General features: G+C 36.5%; 1 pseudogene; it reads left to right on the plus strand.

Annotated features, from left to right (window-relative positions):
• The first annotated feature begins 830 nt into the window (after positions 1-830).
• Positions 831-2,526, plus strand: LOC137234963 (protein ultraspiracle-like; annotated as a pseudogene).
• Positions 2,527-5,756: the final 3,230 nt, after the last annotated feature.

Below are 5,756 nucleotides of genomic sequence, written 5' to 3' on the forward strand. Positions count from 1 at the left end.
TCTCTAAATATGCCCACCAAACCCTGACATGGCATTTCATACCAGCAGCTGCTCCCCATATGGGCGGGCTGTGGGAAGCGGGAGTCAAGAACTTCAAAACTCATTTCAAAAAGATCGCATCGGATCATAAATTTACTCTCGAGGAGTTTAGCACCCCCCTGTGTAGGATTGAATCCTGTCTCAACTCCCGACCCCTAAGCCCATCTTCAAATGACCCGTCCAACCTGGAGCCACTTACTCGCGCTTCACTTGTCAATCGATGGGAAAAACTTAAGGCGCTGCATCAAACCTTCTGCAAACGGTGGAAAACGGAGTATCTCACCGAATTGCAGAAGCGCGTTAAGTGGAAGCATCCACAATCAAATCTCAAACCGGGGGACCTAGTCGTCATTAAGGAGGATAATCTACCCCCCAACAAATGGAGACTAGGTCGGATAGCCAATCTTCACTATGGCCCCGATAACCGAGTTCGAGTTGTCGAACTGGATACGGCAAGGGGACAAACCACCAGACCAATCACGAAATTGGTCCTACTACCACCCTCCAGTGAGGGTGAGGGAGACTTGTAACTCCCAACCGTTATAACAAACCCCGTAACCCAGCTCTCGTTCACCCCGAACGAGGCCAACAAACCCCATAACCCAGCTCTCGATCAACCCGGACGAGGCCAACACAATCCTAACGCAGATTCCCAATCTGCCACAGAACTTGCTGATTTTTATGTTGTTGGAGATAATATGTAACCTCTTTCGATTGGCAAAATTTTAAAAAAGATACTGTTTTCTCTGGGATTTTGAAGTATGCGTCTGAATATTAATTTCATAGTAAAAATGGATCCCAACGCAATGCACATACGATCAAATCGGCAGAGTACAAATACAAGCCGTAATCAAGATCAACCGAATGTTATTCCTTCGTCAGCCCGAACTGTTATACATTCAGCTAAATCTAATGAACTTGAGTATTTCTATGAACGGCCAATGATGTTAAATACATGGACGCAGGCATCATATACAGATCTAGGTATTAGCGATGAATATCTGCAAAGTATTATAAATGAACACAGAGAAAAAGAGAAAGCGCTGTTGAAACAGTTTTGCATGTCAAATCCGAATTATTTCTCAAATGCAATCTACTTATGAACCCAAATGTAACGACAACACACCAAAGCCATCAAAACTTCAACGCCGGCCGCGGCAATCTTCAACAAAATTAACAAAAGCTTTATTACAAAATCACAACCAGTACACACCTGCAACCATACAACCGTATAAAACTCCGTCCAGTACAAGTAGCAAAGATAATACAAGCACTCAACAATAACAACAACAAATCATACATTAAGTGGTTCAAAACATCTGTGCTTTATTTGTGGTGATAGAGCAAGTGGTAAGCATTATGGTGTTTATAGATGCGAAGGATGCAAAGGGTTTTTCCAACGTACCGTACGAAAGGATTTAACTTTTGCTCGTAGAGGAGATAGAAATTGTATTATTGACAAAAGGCAACGAAATCGGTGCCAATATTGTCGCTATCAGAAATGTCTTGCATGCGGCATGAAGCGTGAAGCAGTTCAGGAGGAGCGACAACGTGGCAGACATTCACAGAATGCACGCCCCACTGATGTTTTCAATCCCACTAGCACAGTGCGTGAGTTAACAATTGAATGTATAATTGAAGCTGAGCAAAAAAGTGAACAACTTAATGGAGACAATTTTATACCATTCCTACGTGTTGGCCCGAATTCTATGGTTCAACCGGACTATAAAGGTGCGGTATCACATCTTTGTCAAATGGTTAATAAACAACTTTATCAAATGATTGTATATGCTATAAAAATGCCACATTTCGCTGAATTACAACGTGATGATCAGGTTTTGTTGTTCAAGGCAGGTTGGAATAAGTTACTAATTGCAAATGTAGCATGGTGTAGTATTGATTCTTTGGATGCTGATTATGCAACATCATGTCATGATACATCTTGGACGTCGCCCTCCTATACGCCAACCACAACAATTGTTTGTTAACCATAATTTTTCATATCATCGTAATAGCAATGCAATAAAAGCAGGATTTGCGACAATTTTCGATCGTATTTTATCTAAGTAAAGCGTGAAAATGAAACGACTTAATATAAATCGTTCCGAATTATCTTGCTTGAAAGCAATAATTCCATTCAATCTGGATATACGTGGACTAAAGGGGCGTAAGGACATTGAAGTATGTAGGGAACAAGTTTATGCTTGCCTCGATGAACACTGTCGCATTGCGAATCCTGGTGACGAAAGTCGATTAGCACAACTTTTGCTTCGTTTGCCTGCATGATGTTCTATAAGCCTTAAGTGTTTGGATCATCTTTTTTTTCGTATTATGGGTGACCAGCCCTTAGATAAATTGTTTTATGAGGAAGCAATTAAGCAATTGTCAATTATATACCTAAATAGTTTACATACTCAAAAATATATATGTCTACATATACACTTACATGATTACGCAAAGTATTTGTCCGAATATAGTATCTTCTAAATGATAAATGATTATAGGGACTGTTTTGCGCCATTCCCTTTGTGAATAATTTTTCTTTTTGAATGTTTCATTCCGTAATTATGTTTGCTATTTGCTGTACACAACTTGAAAATATTAAAAACAAAATTATTAATACGAACATTAAACACCGCAATAGATAGAGTATTCACAAGAAAGGATGGTAGTGAAGTACAAAGCAACTGGCGAAAAAAACGTTACGGCTTCACCTCAACCACAGCAGCACCACCACCGTCGTACTTCTGCCGTTACACAATCCGCCACCAACTATAGATATTATAAAACAAATACTCAAAACAAAAGGTGCTTCACCATAATAATTTTCTGCCACCGGCATTTGTCACCTTCTTCTGACTCTAAATCCGAATCGCTTCCACCATTGCCCGTTGTGGAAGTGCTCATCGATTCCTCTTCTTCGCTACTAGTGCTACTACTTTCTTCAGCAACTGAATCGCCGGCGGAGTCGTAAGAGGATGATGATGATGAAGAGGTTAATCCGCAATGTGGAACAGGTGTTGGGTCCGAAATGAGTAAAACTCGTATTCCATTACTTAATAATAAAGTTTTGTAATGTTTTTTGTCGCTTTCCGACTTGTCTGGGAGGTCCAGACATGTCACTGCTGACTCTGTGTTTACCATAACTGAAGAATGCCGTCTCAAATATCCAGGTCGTAAGAGGGTTGAGCAACGTGGGTTTTACGCTCTGTCGCAAAATGTGTTCGGACCGTTTGGATATTGTTTTTGCCTTTCGCAAAGGCGCACAGCAATGAGTTATATTCACGCAACGTACAAAAGATACCTTTGTTGCTAGAAATTTTGAAATTCCCCGAATAAACATAAACTTTTGCTCCGACGTTCTTTCTGAAACAACGCACAGTGTTCTTATTCCAAGAAAAGTGTAATGAGAAATGAAAGAAAACAAACAAAATAACGGGATTTTTGCTTTTTTTTTTGATATTTTTGCTCAAATATATATAGTAATTGAAGTAAGAAGGCAGAAGTGGCCGTAAAATGCATTGATTAATTTTCAAAATTCTTGTTGAATATTAAGATTCATATTTCTTTTAATAATTTTTTGATGGATTCAAAGCTCGAAGGTAAGTAAAATTTTTTAATAGTAATTCTTTCACAATTAGAGTATTTTCAATATATTTAACATTCCGTTATTAAGAAGAAAAGGTATTTTTTCCCTATATTTTTAATTTTAGGGACAAAAAAGTTACATACATCCGCGGACATCCGGGCTTAATTTTACATTCGTTATAGTCGCAAGTATTCTCTAATAGTCGAAAGAAAAAACTATTGCGAATTCTTTGCACATCTATTTTTAATTTTTTTTTGTAGTTTTAGTTATCTCTACATATCAAATAGGATGTATGTACCTACCAGCTCCGACGAGATATATGAACCTTTAAAGCTGATCTACAAACGGCAAAACCAATTCCCTGGTACAGGGAACAAACACCATAAAACATACACAAATAAACGCGCAAGGTCCACAAGATCACACCAAAAGCAAAAAGGCGAAGATCATTGACTTCAACCTGCCACAACCTACCGCACCAGTCACCAAGGCATAAAAACAGGTACATACAATGGATTGATGAAGATAAACCAAAACCAGGTTTCGGCAATACCAATGACGGCAACACTGCTCGTAGGTTTTTCGAAAATTGTGAAGCTAGTGCTGAGATTATGGGATTGGATGTAACGCTCATCAAAAGATTCGATACTCTCCTTCGCGCATTAGCATCTGGGTACAATATGAATATCGAAAAATTTGAAAAATTTGCGGTCGAGACTAAAAAACTATACATAGATCTCTATCCATGATTTAATATGCCTGTTACTGTTCAAAATTCTTAGTGCATAGTACTGATATTATAAAATCAGCAATTTTACCTATTGGTCAACTTTCCGAGGAAGCACAGGAAGCCCGTAACAAAGATTTGAGACGATTCAGGGCTGATAACACACAAAAGTAGTCGCGTGAAGCCACGAATAGAGATCTTATGAATATGTTGCTTATAACATCGGATCCTTTAGTTAACAGTTTTAGGGAGATACCTAAGAAAAAATTTAAAAGTCTGACTTCAGAAGTCTTAAATTTACTGTCCCCCGATAATGTTGAGGAGTCAATAAATACCCCAGTTGTTCCACAGTAGTGTTGCTGATGTTCATGGCTATTACACAAGTGACTCATCCAATGAAAGTGATGATAGCGGATAATAACATAATTATAAAAGATAACCTACCCTATAACTTTTTGTTGGATCAGGTTTTATTCAATTTAAATCTATTGTCTTTTCTACTTTGTATGATACTTTACTTTTAAGTTTTTGTAATAAGTAATTTTCACATAATTAATTTAATTATTTACATTGTTATTATTATTATTGTAATTCACTTTTACATTCCTGACTGGTACTATAAAATAATTCTGTAAAAATTGTAGTGCCAGTATAAATACTCAAATAAATACAAAATATGTATGTACATATGTACAGTCACTCACATAAATAAGTAGACACCCCTTTTGGATAATTCTTACAATTTTCGCTTTCGCAAATTTATTTTAACTAATTTCCCATAAGAAAATTTGTCACGATCCATAACAAAAACTAAATTATATTTAAAAAATTCGACGAATTTTCATAAAAAATTTTAATTTTTTTCCGAATTTTTAGAATTTTTTAGAGTATTGAGATTTGTATTCCATTCAATTTAAGTACAATAAAGTAATATTATTAAGTCCTTTACATTTTTTTGGATCTATGTCACTTATTCACATGAGTTACTGTATATGAAATAAGCAAATGTATGCATATGAAGTAAAATTTTGGAAAAAAATAAAAAAAATAACATACGGCTGAAAAAAACGACGTAGTCGTAATAAATGACTGCATATGAAACGGAAAATCTCATAAAATAATTTTGTCCAGCTAGCTTGTTCTACACGAAACACTGTGCAACGCCGCAAAGGCTATTTGGTTTTTTCTCTTTTTGTGGCGACATTTTTGCAATTTTTTTTTTAGTTTACAGAAAATAATTAAAATTTATTGGTTTTTTCCTTCAAAATTTGCCACAAAATCCAATAGAAAATGAAGAAAATTTACCGAAATAAAATTTCTTCTGATGCATTTTTATTTACTTTGACGTTTAACCCACGCAATCGCTTGCATTGTGCCAGCGAACCACCCTATTTGTAGCTG

Source organism: Eurosta solidaginis, chromosome X (genome assembly GCF_040869045.1).
Source record: "Eurosta solidaginis isolate ZX-2024a chromosome X, ASM4086904v1, whole genome shotgun sequence".
NCBI lineage: Eukaryota > Metazoa > Arthropoda > Insecta > Diptera > Tephritidae > Eurosta > Eurosta solidaginis.